The sequence below is a fragment of the Parus major genome, chromosome 7 (genome assembly GCF_001522545.3).
Source record: "Parus major isolate Abel chromosome 7, Parus_major1.1, whole genome shotgun sequence".
Classification (NCBI taxonomy): Eukaryota; Metazoa; Chordata; class Aves; order Passeriformes; family Paridae; genus Parus; species Parus major.
The window spans coordinates 26,329,990-26,345,298 of record NC_031776.1 but is presented as its reverse complement, the minus strand read 5'-3'; the positions used below and the strand labels follow the sequence as shown (position 1 = coordinate 26,345,298).

Sequence of the window (15,309 nt, the reverse complement as noted above, 5' to 3'; positions counted from 1 at the left end):
GAAATCCCTGAATATTTTTCACGCTCTTCATTTTCTGCCTTATGTTTCTATGAAGCTGTAAGTCACTTCCCAAAGTATGGTGGCTGCTTCACAAATTCCTGTTGAGAAGGATTCCTCACTGTGTGGAAGAGAGTCTAGGTGAGTTGCTTGCCAGCCTAGGCCCCTTCCGTGTAAAAACATGATTAAACTACTGCAGGTGGGTTTTGTGTCTGTCAGAAGTTGACAATTAGAACTTAAAGACCATTTGTCTGGGCTGCTGCATGGTGATCAACTGAGTGGGAGCTGGGTTTCTGCTGGTGTAAAGATTTGCTGGGAAAGCAGGTGCCCTTGAAGGGATTAGCTCCAGGGGAAAAGGTGTTTTCTCTCCTGCTGCCATATGCAGGTGTTCTAGCTAATGCCACATGTAGATGCTTCTCGTTCCAGATTAATGATGCTTTGCTCCCCCAGGTCTCAAGGAGGTTGTTTAAAGGAGAGAGAAGTGTATTGACAGGATTCAGTTGCTGAGTCTGGTCTGTTTACCCAGTTTCTCAAACCACCACAGTGAATTCACTTGGGAGCCATGGGAAGAGCTTAGTTGCTGCTGAGCTGGCAGCTCTAGCAGCAGGTAATTGCAATTGTGCCTCCAGTATTTTGGGTTCTTGGGAAATGACTGGAGGGCAGAACCTTGCCATTCTCCCCTTCCCAATCATATTATACAGTCTAGGTTTGAAAGAAGAAAATTCTCTTGCAGATCCTTGTCAATCAACCTCTACTGCTCCTAATTTGACCAGTTGAAGGAGCCGTGTGGATTGTTTGGTGTCAGTAAGAGGAGAGTGATAGTAAAGAGTGGTTAATAATGAAGAGGCTGTTATTGACTCAGATTGCAGCAAACCCTTCTCCCTCCACTGGGTGCTGAGGCTGTAAAAGGTGGTAGTGATAAAAGCCAAGTTTGCAAACTACAGATCTGCACCACAACCAAGCTCTTCTGTGTAGGGAACCAGAATAGCAGGCCAGTGTATTTGCAGGTGGCTCATGAGATGATGCTTTAGATACCTTGCAGACACCAGCAGAGTTTTTGGGCTTGTTTCTGTCCTGCTTACAAGTTTTTTCATTCAGCAAGGAGATGCATTTCCTGCCCATAGGAGGTTGTGCTCTGATTAAAGGCTGCAAGAGAGGACACAGTTGCAGCAGCAGTGCAGAGTGCTCTGCTTGGAAGTTGGTGGCCCATTTTTTTCATCTGTTTTTAGGGGAATGCTCTGGAGACAATGTGTTTAAGAGGTTGAGTATGAATTTTTATGAAACCCAAACTGCAGGCTAAGCTGTATTTTCCCTGTGGTTTTAGGATGAATAGGCATGGCAATAATGTGGTACGAGTTCTACACATCAATGTGTAAGACTAGCCTGTAGTAACTAATGTGTTTTGGTGGCTTCTGCCTTTATGGTATTCAGGCTACACATAGAAGAAGAAAAAAATCTCCTGAGATAAGGTCTTAAAATAAAATTTCTATTTCCAGGTAACCTGGGCTGTTTAATATCCTCTCTTGTATGAAGAGCAGTCAGTCTGTTTGCAAGGCCTGGGAGCACAAGTTGTGAATCTCACAGCTGGAGTTAGTGGAGGGGCAGGGCTTGTGCTTCATGCAGGAACTGGGCTGTTATGGACTCGGATTCAGTGTACAGTGTCCAAGTTAGTAAAGTCTTCCCTTCTTCCTGAGTCTCTTACCTGTTCTTTAGGGAAAATGTTCATGCTTACTAAATTGAGGATACTGGCCCATTGTAGTGATTTGAAAATGGGGGTGGTGTCAAGACATCTGAGGTTGGGGGAGGATGTCTAACTTAAGATCAGCTTGTTTCTTCCCCCTTCCAGAGCCAACAGCTAAAGCTGAAGAAGATGTGGTGGTTTATATGGTGGTAAGAAAATGGTCTGGGAAATGGTGCAAATTTCTTTTTTAGCAGTTTAATGCAATTTAGTTTATACTTCTCCCTATTAAGTAAAATGCTGCAAGCCTAAAGTAAACTTTCTATTGCTTTGAGTGGCCTGGAGACTTTTTTACAAGGTTTAACTCAGTGTGGCATGAATGAGTTTGATTCAACTGGGAAAGGGCTGGTCTGTGTGTTATTCTGGCTTTGGTAGCAGGTCTTGCAGAGCAGCACAACTGAGTCATACTGATATGGAGCCCAAGAAAGAGCATGCTGAATATGCTAAGGTTGTTTCCTTTTCATGTAGAGTCTGGCATGTGTGTTTTGTGAAGTTAGGTGTATCGGTTAGAAAGTTGTTCTGAAGAGCCAAAAGTTTAAGACCTACTGATTGCTATTGAATAATGAGTGTCACAAATATGAGGAGTTTTACTGGGTCTCGGAGTAGGTCAGCATGATAGAATCCAAATGTCTCCTTGCATCTTACTTGCAGTGAGGAGAAGGCTCTTTCATGTTCTCTGAGCAAGCCCTTCTCTAATATGTTATTCCAAGCAATCTCATGATGTACATGGTCCATATTTCTCAAAGCTTGGCTGAAAATAAGTTTTTTCAAGAAGAAAATTGTATTTGTGTGTATTTAGGTTGATGTCATTGGTTTAGAATTTGCTAAGGATCCTGCAGGGGAAGAAAGGGTGGATATGGTTTGAGTTTCAGGCATAGGAGAGGGAGCGTAAGGTTCAGCATAGCCTTTATATACTTCATAACTGTACATTAATCTTGACTTAAGCCAGTATTGGAGAATTTTACTTACCAAGGTGTCAACCTTATCCTGGGGAGTAACTTTTATTAGCCAGTGTGGTGTATTTCTACAGAGGATTGCTAATAAGAGTGTATCACTCTGCCTTTTATTGTTCATAAAGGATGCTTACTGACTAATAGCTTACATTGCTGATAATGTGTTTCTAATGGCAAGGAGGAAATTTTGAGGCTTTGTAGGTATTGTAATATCAGGGACTTCAGGAAATAGTCAAATCCAGTTTATTGTTCACAGAAGACAAATGAATGTACCCGGATGTCTTCTGTCAGATATTTATCCAACATATGCTTAAAATACATTCTTTGAAGATTTCACAGTCTCAAATTAGTCTGCTCCACTGCCCCTCTGCTCTGCATATTTAATATTCTTTCTAGCTAATCTAAGAGGATTTCTCTTTATCCTTCTCCTGGAGGATATGGGAAAAGATGATCGCCACCTTTGTTCAAGTCCATGCTAGCAAAATCTCTTCAATGTGGTTTTCACTACAATTGTTAATGTGTACCAAATGAGGGTGGTGGTTTGTGCCTTGTTCTGCAGTGTGTTGGCAGAGCTTTGTCTGTGCTGCTGGATCTGATGGGATTCTGGAAGGAGGACACACCTTCCAGAAAGGTGCTAAATAATTGAAGGGTAGAGAAGAGCAGAACTTCTCTGCCTGTAAGTAGGTGTGCTCAAAGGCAAAGACCTTGCTTACACCTCCTTTTCATTGAGGGGTCGTGTGCCCTTGGAGGTGTAACATCATTATTTAATGAAGATCTAAAGGAATCTTTAGCCATTTTATGGTAGCTGCTCTGGTTTCCAGCTCCAGTTCTGTAGCAATGTCATTAACAAAGAGCTGGGGGGAGATGTGGGCTGCAGCTTTAAAGGCATTGTGGGCAGAGATAGTTTTTGTAATCTCTAGAAAGACACAGCATGTGGCAGGGAAAAGAGCACGCTGGCAGATAGGGTGAATGCAGCTACAGTCATACCAAGGAGACACCGTTGTGAGGCTTTCATGCTGTGGCAGACAAGTGGGTCACAGTGTTGATATGCCACACTGACTGGAACTTCTGCAGTGATCAATAATGTGATGATATGAATTAAGGGCATTTCTGGGAAGGGGACCTGTAGAAGAGGTAACATTGATCTTTGTGCATGGAGAATTTTGCCCTCTGAGGCAGAGGGTTCAAGTCAGTCTCCTCTGACTCCTCTGGATGAAATTACATGTACAGCCTGAAAAGCAACAGCTTTTCAGAAGAGAAGAGAAATGGTCTTGGAGGCTGCAGCAGAAATGTCTTGTACAAATCAGCTGGGCTGTAGTTTCCCTTGGTGGTCACCAAGCTTATGGAGTGTCTTACAGTCATCTGATGTACACAGCAGAAGTGATGCCTGGTGTTAATGGTGCTTTGGTTTGTGACTGTTTATTTAATGCTCATAGTCCTTCCTGTCTGTTCCTTGGAGCATCCTTTTTGGTATTCCTGGTTAGCTTTGCAGCCTGAGGAAGAGTGTGCCCTTCACATGCACTGCGGCTGCACTGCAGCGTGCTGCTGTAGTGAGGGCTTGCAAGAAGCAAGCAATGGCTCTTAGGCTTGCCTCAGAACTTCTTGAGCTGCTCTTATGTGAGCAGTAAACTGGTTTGACTTGTGCTGCTCTTCTTTAACTTGGTGAGGAGGGAGAGTTGTGTCTGGCAGCTCCCTGCTGAGCATGGCTGGAGCTGGGCTTGCTCTTTGCTCAGAGTGGCTATGAGGGAGCTGTGGCCAGAGCCACATCACTTGTGTGGGGGAAGAGGCCCTGACCAAAGGCCTAGGAGAGCAGACTTGGGAGACCCATCCTACCTGTGCTGTAACAACTCTGTTTTGTGGTGTTCAGAGTCAACTGGGAGCGCACCAGGTCCTTTCTGTAAAGTCAGAGAATTTCTTCAAGTTCTTGCAGAGATGGCGTAGGCTGGAAGGGTGCTGCTTGCCTGCATGCTGTACAGGTGACAGAGACAATAAAAACAGCGCTGGTGTTGATTGGTGTTGTGCCTTCTCAAACCTCCCCCTAAGAAGGGGTTTGGGATTGCTATCCATTGGTATTTTTCCTGGGACTTTGTATTTCTTGCTGGAGAGAAGTGATAAAAGGGAGGTGTTAATTCTGCTGTATCTTGGCTTCCTAGTCCTAACTACCTAGTGATCAAGAAGAATTTTATGGAAAAATAATGTAACTGCATTAACCTGTTTTGCAAAACAAAGTCTTCACTATCTTGGATTGTTTAATGAGTCACTTAAAGAAGCCATCAAAGCCCATATAAGGTCAGCACGTAATTGGGAAACTCTTTAAAGAAAAGATCATGTGATCTCCCTAGTAGACTGAAGTAGCTTAGTAGCTAAAAAACTGTTTCTGGAATTGTTTTTTCCCTACCTAATAGAATTTAGGTGACTTTTTAATTTAGGTGACTCTGAATTAAGTCATCAAAAGGAGAGAAATGTGCAGTGACTGCTGATTTGCCTGTCCTATTTCTGGAGAGAATGTGAATGCAGACAGCTGTCTTAAGGTTCTGGTTTTGTGCTAGTCTGATGGGTAAGAATCTGGCCTGTAGCAGCTAATCCAAATTCCTTACTTTTAGTTGATGAAAATGTCAAGATACAACATAAACTACTGCAGGGCCTGCATATCTCTTGAAGTTTTGGTTTTTAAAAAAATAAAGAGTTAATAAAGAATCTGTTCTTCATTTCCCTGTTGCTTTGTGGTTGTGGAATCTTCTTTGATGTATAAATTTGGAGACAAGGAAGATAATGTATATGTGCGTACTCAATTTCCCAGTCCTTTGAAAGATGGAGGAGAAATCTCTTTAAATGGTGATGTGAGTATATGAGTAGGTCTGCATGGGGTTTTTTTTCCCTCCCTGCATTTGTAGATCTTAGACTGAACTACATTTGTTACTGGACTGCATGATGGCACAGTCCCAACACTGCAGGCAGATGTATATGAAGAAGCTAAATAATGCTTCTTTCCAACATACAGTACTGCTAGACCTCAGTGTGACAAGTTTATGATAGTAATAATGCTCTGTAGTTCCAGATGAGGATATGAAAACTCATGAAAAGCATTACCTTGTATTTCCTGTCTTGCTGTGGTGCAGGAAAGTGCTATTAACCTACAGGAGGAAAAGGATGAAGGGCAAGAAGAGGCGTAACTGTAGCTGCATCTGCTTCTGAATCAGTTTGTGGTGTCGATTTTGTGGAAGACTTAGCAACTTATCTGCTTGACTTCTCTTACAATGTCTGTTCTGAAGAAAAAGCAGCCACTTGATCTCTAACCTGTACTACAAGTAGTGTTATCTGGAAAGCATATTATGTTTCTTTGTGTTATCCTTGGGCATTGTCATATTTTAAGTCCTCCAAATTATGAGGATATACTGACGTACTTACTATCTGTGAAACTCAATCTCCAGTTCAGCTGAAATAGCCTCTGTGCCATAGACTGCAAGAGACTTGCCAGCAGCAATCCCTCCTCCTTCCTTGAATCACATTGCCACTAACAGACTGATAGAGAAATAGTAATTGAAGCCTATCGCTGTGTGACTTTGAAGTTTTTACTTTTATCAGATGATGTCAAGTTAAAAACTCCTAGATAAATGAACCAAAATCCCAGTGCCATTTCTTTGCTGAAAAGAGTAACTCAATTCCTGTTATGACTGGCAGTATTTGAGCTTGATGTGTGTATCTTGCTCCCTGATCCGTGTTGCAGGTTTTTTATTAACTTCAGGAAACCCCGTTGAAGTCCAGGGTTGTTGTGGGTCAGATCATGTAGCTTGAGTCTTTGGGGGCTACAAATTGTTGCCTTGCTTATACTGCTGTACATAGATAAGGATTAAAAAAATAAAGTAAGTTGTTCTGTTTCACAGTCTATCAGCAGGGTCTTAAACGTGGTGACACAAAAGCTCATTAAACCTGTTTTTGGATTGACAGGGCTGCTTCGAACTAGAATATAGAAGAGTGATGCAGGTTTTAAGGAACAGTCAAAGCCTGTTACAGCTGAAGGCCTGAATGTTAAGAATCAAGTAAAACAAAACACCTCTAGAAATGTGGCCTGGCTCATCTAATTTGAGCAGTGGGGTGGAGATGGTATTGGAGTACTTTGCCTTTGGAAACAACTTCTCACCTGAATTTAGTGGTGAGGCCCATTCTTATGCTAAAAATAGGGTTACTGTTTCATTTTACTCTGTTTGGAATGTGCAGTGTAAGGCTGACTGGGATGTAAGGAGGAGGTATCCTTTCCATGTCAGGTTAACAATGCCACACTATCACATCCAGCATTCTGTCTGTCTTGTTTCAGAATTCACAAGACATCAGGTTTTGGAGCTCTCTAAGAGTGACCATACTTTCCTATCTGTGGGAAAGATGTTGCTTTATTTAAAACAAAAAATAATAATAATGGGACACTTCAGTTAGGAATAGGTGTCTCAAAGGGAATAAACCACTTCTGAAGTGACAGGAGCAGGAGGGCTTACATAGCTTCCAATCTGTATGAATAAAAAGAGACAAGATGGTGTAGAATGAAGAGCTTTCAAAGGTATGGATGGCACATTTTTAGAGGTGTAGTTCCCTCTGGGTGATGCATATTTCAGTGAGGGCTGGCATCTAATTTGTGCCTTAGAAATTTCCACTAAGCTTCCCTTAAAGTCTCTTGGAGACAAAAATAAGTAAATAAATCCACCTTTGAATATATGTGTGATGACCACAGGTGACAGATGAGTCTCAAGTAGTGTGTTCCTTGGCAAATTACAATTATTTCTATGTTTCTTCCATAAAACCTGTTCTATGGAAACATCTGGAAAACTATTTTCCCCTTTCTTCTCTGAGGTGAAATGTGACTCGAATTCTGCAGGTTGCATTTACTCTTCTTCAGAATTCTTTTTTAGTGTTACTTTAAGGTTTTGTAGTGTTGGGGCATAAAATCTCCTTTTCCCTGAAAATTGACACAATGCCTTCTACTGAGTTATATTTAATTAAGTTTCTCCATTTTATAAAGATATACTGTGCTGTTAACTGCTTGAATGAATATTTAGTATATCCTGTTCAGCAGAAAGCAAGAAGGCTGATTTTGTTATGTTGAAAATAACAATGAGAGTTGTGAAGGAGAGAAAAATGTAGTACAAGCATTGTGAAAGGTGAGTAGAGCCTGTCCAGGAGGTACCTGCTTGGTCTGGCTGAGCTCCCCAGGGTGTCAGCTCTTTGTGTACCTGAGTTGAACCCTGAGTGGCTTCTTTTGTTACTGTTACAGCTTCTGTTCCTCTGATCGATTTCAGTTCTAAAGAGTTACATTTAAGATAATTAATCCAAGAACTAATGATTTAGTTGAATACTTAATTAATACCTTCTTGTGTTAATCCACAAGAATTTGTGGAAACCTCTTGTTTGTGTAGCTGTGGCACTACAGCACTGATAGGAGCTATTTGCCTGACTTGTTTAAATGTGTTTCTAAAGCTGGATATAGAAGCCAAAATGTATGTGGTTTGTCCCTATAATTTTCCAATTGCTTTTCCACTTGTGCTGTCAGCTGCTCAGATGGCTTGTTCTTTTCTCTTAGCAAAATGTTGGCTCCCTCAAGCTGTGAATGATGCAGAATTCCCTTCTCTTCCCTTGTTTGAGGTTGTTTTGTTGGGTTTTTTTGGGTTTTTTTTGGGGTTGCTGTTGTTTGGCTGAGGGCTCCCCCCCCCTTTTTTTTTTTTCCTTTGTTGAGGGAGTGGGGGTTTGGTTGTTTGTTTCTTTGGTTTTTGTCTAAAATGGACAGGTCTGGAGACTGGATTGCTTCAGCCACAGGTACAGACATGGAACAGGCACTGCTTGAGCTGTCCTCCCCGTGTCAGCCCATCCATGTGTCCCAAGTTGAATCTTGAACCAGTGAGTGCCAGGCTGTTCACCTCGCTCTGCTGTGGCATTTGCAGGAGCTTTTCATAGCAGTGAGTTTCCAACACGACTACAGTAGCCAGTAAAATCTCTCCAGGCAGGTTTTGTTGAAGGGTTGTCCCATGGTGACTATCACCTCTTTCAGATCTGGAATGTCATGTGAGTTGGTTGATGAGGAGTGTTTTTTGTACGGAATTGGAGTTTCCAGACAGCTTAATAGAAAAGCCACATGTACACAGCTGAGCCGCAGTGGGACTGCACAGCACTTGGTGCATGTGGTGTTTGTTGCAGAGCAGTTCTGCAGACATTGCCAAGGCAAGAAAACTACCCTTGATGTGTGCAGGTGTCCCAGACCCTGGATACTTGTGGATAGGTAGCCTGCCTGAGATTGCAAAGCATTTTTGGGCTCCTGACCACATGCCAGGCACCCATGTGGCCCGAGGGTGTGCCCTGATTTAGATGCATTGTGCTTCACTATGCTGTCATATAATTGAGTATCTGTTGGACACAACTAAAAAGGCATCTGTTTCCAGTCTGAGGGAGGAAAACAGATGTTTTATTCTCTTGTGAGAGCTCACAGTGATGCATCAGCTGTTGCTCCAGATCTCAGTGATGACAGCCAAAAAGGCAAAGACACACAGGTCAAAAGGAGGAGGAGGAGATCAACATTAAATAATTTCTATTTCCTTTGTGTTAAGTGACACATGGGGTTTGGTTCTGAAGCATGTGGAAAGCATTACACACTCTAAGCTAGAATTAGTTTTTAAATGGACAGGGACAGAATCTTTTTTCATTGGTTTGCTAGACCAGGTATATCAAGAGATCTAACTGTTAAAAGATGCTTAAAAAGATGCCTGACTTGATCAAGAACTGTGCTAAGAGCTGGATGTAAGACATAGTTGCAAGAGGCATGCACAGGCTACAGAGTGGTTGGAGATGCTGGGCCAAAAGCTGTGTAAGGTCTGCAGAGTGAGTCAGTGGTGTCACTTCAATGTCCCTGTCCCTTGCAGGATCACACAGCAGCTCAAGGAAAGAGTGCATGCTGACAGCTGCCCAGCTTGCAGATGGGCCCTGGTAAATATCTGCTGATGTGAGGTCTAGTTCCACTTGCATAGACAGGTGTTGTAGGGAGGTTACTTCAGACAGGCATGAAGGTCAGCACTGGGACTGTCCCCTTCTGTGTTCTTGTGGTGCTGGTTTTTTCGGGTCCTGGTTTTAGCTGGAGTATAGCACTGATGGTAAGCTTCTCAAAGTTTTCCCTTTAAGCTGTTTGACATGAATTGAAAATGAGCAATTAGAAGTAGCTTGGAGAGGGAGTAAGAGGGAATGGCAAGAGAAGAAATGGGTGTAGTCAACAGCTTAGGCAGTAGCTCTGTCTTCACTGGCCTTATTGAACAGTAAGTTATGGGAAGCATCACGCTGTGTGGGCTGTGCTAGATCTTGTGGCTGCTGTAGATGCTGGGTTAGGTGTAGTTCAGCTGCACCCCTCACTGGTTTAGGAGATACTTGGAAGTGTTTTAACCCATGCCTTTAAGGGTCGTCCTCTGGGCTTTCTCCTGAATGGGTCAGAAGGAGTATGAGTAGGATTCTGTCTGAATTCCTCTGTGGAATTCCTTCTTCCCACCTTTCACCCCTTTCTCTACCTAGCACCTACCTCTTCACTTTTCTGGGCTATTGTGTCTTTCTGTGGCTGCCAAAGGCATCTTGAACCTTTCTTCTTTTCTGAATGGAGTTCTTCACTGTTGTACCATTAAGCTGCTGCAGATTGTGTCTGGAGACACTTTTCAAAGGCGTAGTAGGACTGTGTGGTACATGCTGAGCAGGCAGTCTGTGCAGGGTGGGAGGTGCTGTGAAAGCTCTAGGTCTTAGTGTTTCCACAGTGTTACAAAGCCTGTGGCTACTGAAAATGCTATTGCATTTTTAATCGCATGTGTTCCTTTCTTCCTAAACAAGGCAAGAACAAAGCTTCATTGACTACAATGTAGCAAGAGCTGTCATCATCTTGTATGTTTCCTACTCAGTCCGGCTGCTGCCTACTCCTCAACCCCAGTGGCTACTTTGCATCCTTGATTGAGCCCCAGCTTTTCTCACATTGCCAGCAGCTGGTGGGACTTTGCTGTGTCTGCACCTCTTTGGTGCCCTCGTCATGAGACTGTCCATGCATCCTGTCATCATTGTATTGCAGTATTGCTGTTCCTCGTAAAAGTTGGTGTTGAATGGTGTTATCTGGAAGTGCAGATGTTCAGAAGCTTAGGAACTAGTGATCAAGGGGAGTATCTGGATATTTGAACATCCTCACAATTGTTACTGGACTTTGTGAGCCCTAAGGGAGCAGAAGATTGTCGGTGATTATCTGCTAGGTTGTGTGCTTGCCTTGTTTTTTTCCAGATGTTGTCTAAACCCTCAGAAACACTTCGGTTCCAATTTTAAAATGTGCTGACCCTTTCTACTGCTGTATTGTTAGAGGTGGAGTTGGGGTCAGTGCTTCTGTGCTAGGAGCTTTTGAGGTGCTCTAGCTAATACAGTTCTGCCTGCAGGCAGATTCCCAGTGTGATTTCTCACTTGTTCTGTGCACTGTAGCAGCTTTTTGCTGCTAATGGAGAGGAAGGCAGTGTTATTAGGTAAAGCAGCCTGGTCTGTTAATAAGGCACATTGCTGTGCTGGCGATTGATTAGTTGCCATAATAAAGGCTTTCTGTTTTCCTATAAAAAATGAAACAGGGCAATGCAATGGCTCTTTTATTTTCCTTGCCATATTCTTTTTGCTTTTCTGTAATAGCCCTTATTGTAGAGGCTTCATTATGCCTTGAGCTCTGAGATGCAACTAGTTACCAAAGCTACAAGGTAAAGTGGTCCTGATCCCAAGCTGATCCTAGGGCAAGATTTCATCAGTGCTCACAGAGTAAGAATAATTTTTCCTTCCTGGCTGAGGACCTGCCTGTAAGTGCAAATGTTCAAGTGGGGGCAGTGGAAATGTAGGAATAATGGCAGTGTTCATGATTAAACTACTTAGCTGCTTTGTGGTGAGGAGCCAAAGGCAGTAGCAGTTGGTAGTGCAGATGTTTTGTTTTGATGTCATTTCATGTGAAAACACTAAGCATTGAGGGCTGCCAGGCAGGTACCCATAGCTGTGAGGTGCTGCTTAAGCAGAACCACCTCTCTGAAACAATGGTGCTGCTGCTGTTTTTCCAGCAGTGTTTGGATAATTGAGATGGGAAAGTGTGAAGTAAGTTTCAACTCTGCTTTCAACTGCAAAGTCTCATGTTGTATTACCACGACTGCTGCTCCCTGGAGCCTTAGCAGACTGTAGTTTGTGTCAGTGGTGATTTACCTGCTATGCTGTCTGGAGCTTTGACCTTGCTTAGGGTAGAAAAGCCTCCTGTACTCTACAGCAGTGACTCTGCAACTTGTGCTTCCCTCCATCTCCTTTGGAGATAGCCCAGTGGCTGCTTTTCTTCTCATCTTACGCAACCACTCAAGGGCCGGTTCAGAATCTGCAAAACAGGATGAATTGTTCTTTGGAACTTTCCCTGAGCAGAGGGCAGGGTAGGGAGCAGGGCTGACTTGGTCCAGCTCTTTCACCTGGGACATACTTGTCAGCTCTTCTGCAAACAGATGTCTCCATGTCAGGATGACTATGTTCTCAAAAAAAAACCTTCTCAGATTTCAAAGTGAAATAGCTAAGCTGTGTCACTAGTGGTGGCAATCAGCATATTGAAGCAGCATGAAGCACGCTGGTGTCACAGCTGCTGTAGAAGCTCTTTCCAGCATTCCCATTTAGGTCCCAAGCTGCCAGGCATGGAAGGTTCAGCAGGAGGCCAGCAGAGTGCAGCAGCTTGGTGGGGATGCTCAGCTCACTCCTTCTTCCCTCCAAAGATGGGGGATGAAGGTTCCTGCAGCCACCACCACATCCCTGCTGAGCCATGCTGTGGTGAGTGGAGAGAAGGGCTTGTCTCTCTTCCCCCCTCAGTTTGTCCAGGCCGTCAGGGTAGCCTGAGGCTGATTCACTCTGGTCGCTTTGTGCTCAATCAGCTGTTGCTGGATTGTGCAGCTTCTTTACCCTTTTATGGGAGTGTTTAGGTGTGTCTTACTTAAAACTGGATGGATTTGTCTGCCATGCTTGGTGACCATGTACTCCTGGAGCAGATGATGGGGGGCTGCTCTCTGATATGGGGGGTTGCCTGCAAGTCTTTCGGCACCACCCAGATATTAAAGGACAGATGCTTTGAGTTGTTTTTGTTGACCTCTGAAAAAATGTATTGTCTGTATTGGGAAAGGCTGTGTTGCATCCTGGGGACTAACAGACTACTGGGAGAGATGACCTGGCAGTTGGAGAGGGGCAGGAGATGGGTTTGTTGACAGCCCTTGGTGCCTACTGAAAGTGCTCTGAGACAAGACAAAGCAGCAGCAGATGCCAAATGAGCTGACTACTGGGTGGCACCAGCACTTTATTGACTGCCTTGGGGAACCTCAGGAGTCAAATGAGCAGAGGCAGACCCTCATGCCGAGGGCTGCCACTCTTTCTGATTGTGAGATCACTCTTTTGGGGGCCTGTGTAAATAGGAGTCTAAGATATCTGTGCTGATATAAAGGCCTGGAATAGCTCTGTACTTAGCAGCATTGCAGCATTATCTGGAATTTTGGATGGAGAGCTGCCCTTCCTGTGCCTTGGTGTGGAGCTGTGCCCGCCGGCTGACTTCTCTGGGGAGAGGCCTGAATCAGGATCCAGCATTGGGGGGCCCATCGCTGCTCCAGAGGTTCCTCCTGGACCTTGGTGTCTGTTATTTCAGGCACAGTTATTTCAGTAACTGTTCCAGCAGTGAAGGGGTTGGCTCTTCAGTGCAGTCAGTCCAATGCAGCCAGGGCTGGAATTCAATTAATTCTTTGTTCATTTGCCAGCCATGCCCTCAGTTGTCTGTTGTCTGTCTGTAGTGGATCTGTTGACTTTGTCAATCCATACATGATTTCTACTTTCTGCCTCTGACCTCCTGAGGCAGGTGTCACATTGGGGTTGATAAATGGATCCAGCATAGTCGGGAATAACATCTGCTCATCCCATTTTGCTGTTTCCTCAATAGCTGTCCAAGCACCACTGTAATCATTGTGCTAATTAACTCCTCATTTTTGTAAGGACAACAGCAAAAAGTCGTGCAAGACCTACCTCTTCCTCCTGGCCTTATCCTGGGGGTGAACTGCAGGGTATGTTTGCACTGTGCATGTGTTTCCTTTCATGTTTGAGTGATGAGTTCCCCTCACTCTTCCTGGCTTGCGGGCAGTTTGAAGAAGAGATGGATTCCTTCCTCTCCCGGGATCGAATTTATCCCTGGGGCACATCTCTGTAATTGCAGGCAGCACACTTATCTCTGTGCAGGATGCTGCCGTGATGGGACTCTGATCAGACAGCTGTGAATGGTGGCTGGCGCTCACAGTCCCATTGACTTTCCCTAAAAGCATCTCTCCGCTGATGAGGATCTGGAGCCCACCCTCTTGCTGGGGCTCTGCTGCCGGACTCCAGCCGAGAGGCTCCCAGTGAGCTGGCAGACACAGGCAGCGATAGTGCTTGGGGCAGCTGGCTGAGCATTTGTCAATGGTAGATTAAATCCAGTGTGCGAGATGAATGTGAAAACGAAACACAGCTTAATAAAAGCACGAGGAAAATTCTCCTTTGGTGTATGAATGAATAAATGATGTTGAATTAAAAATTGACAGTATTTGAAGGGTGTGTTACTGTGAGGGGAGAAGACTGAAGGAGCTCTTTGGAGGTGAAGTTGTATCTTGGGAGAAGTTAGGATCCACGGGCTTGTATTTAGGAAGGTTTTTTTTCACAAGAGACTTGACATGGAGTAGTATAGTAGGCTGTTTCTCCGGCCACACCACGTAGCTAGCACACCACCCTGAGTGCTACGGAGCAGAATTTGGAGTGAATCCATGTGACAGGCTGAGGGTTGTGGAGTGACCGCTGGTGCGGTGGGGGTTCAGCGCAGAGCGGCCCCGCCGGTGCCCCGCACGGGCTGTGTCGGGAGCAGCGCTGTCGATGGAGGGGGAAGGGAGAGTGGGAGCGGTGCCGGGCGGCGGTGCCGGGCGGCTGCGGGAGCGGTGCCCAGAGGTCGCGGCACCGCACGGGTCCCGCACGGCGCCGTGGGCTTGCCCGGTCGGGCTCGGAGCGAGTGTTGTTGAGGACGCGCCGCGCACACGCCGCGGTGCGAGGTTCCAAAAATTGCGCCGCGCACGGAGCGGGCGCTGTTGTGTTGTTTAAGGCGTTAGCAGGGCTGCTCTCGCCATGCGCTCATTGAGCAGCCGCGCAACCCCCAGATAAGGACGGTTAGCGGCCGCTGGGGCGCGCCGGCCGTAGGGGAGCGCGAACCTCGCTCAGGTTCCGGCGAGGGGCGGCGCGCCCCCAGCCCGCCCGATGACCGACCCCCGGCTCGGGGGCGCGCACCGCGCGGGGCCCGGCTTCCCCGCGCGGCTCCCACCCGGGTTTTGGCCCTTCGGCGGCGGCGTTACCCAGAGTGCTCCGCGGCTGCCGGGCTCTGATTTGCATAGAGGGCGGGGCCGCCGCGCGGCGGCAGCGGAGACGGAGCGCGCCCTCTGCCGAGCGGCCGCGGCACTGCCGAGCAGGGCCCCGGAGGGCACGCAGAGAACGCTGTGCTTGCTCCCCGTGAATGCACACACGGCTGTGTGCAGGGCTAGCTGTGCTCCCCCTGCATGCACACACGGCTGTGTGCAGGGCTAG

General features: G+C 45.6%; 1 protein-coding gene and 1 non-coding gene across 30 annotated transcripts in view; one reads left to right on the top strand and one right to left on the bottom strand.

Moving 5' to 3' along the window:
• The window catches only part of CLASP1 (cytoplasmic linker associated protein 1), a 171,022-nt gene that overhangs the window by 28,586 nt on the left and 127,127 nt on the right, over window positions 1-15,309 (top strand). The gene's annotated exons all lie outside the window — the stretch shown is intronic.
• Window positions 14,783-14,899, bottom strand: LOC117244760. The gene has a single exon (XR_004498418.1). It is a non-coding gene; the product is annotated as a U4atac minor spliceosomal RNA (small nuclear RNA).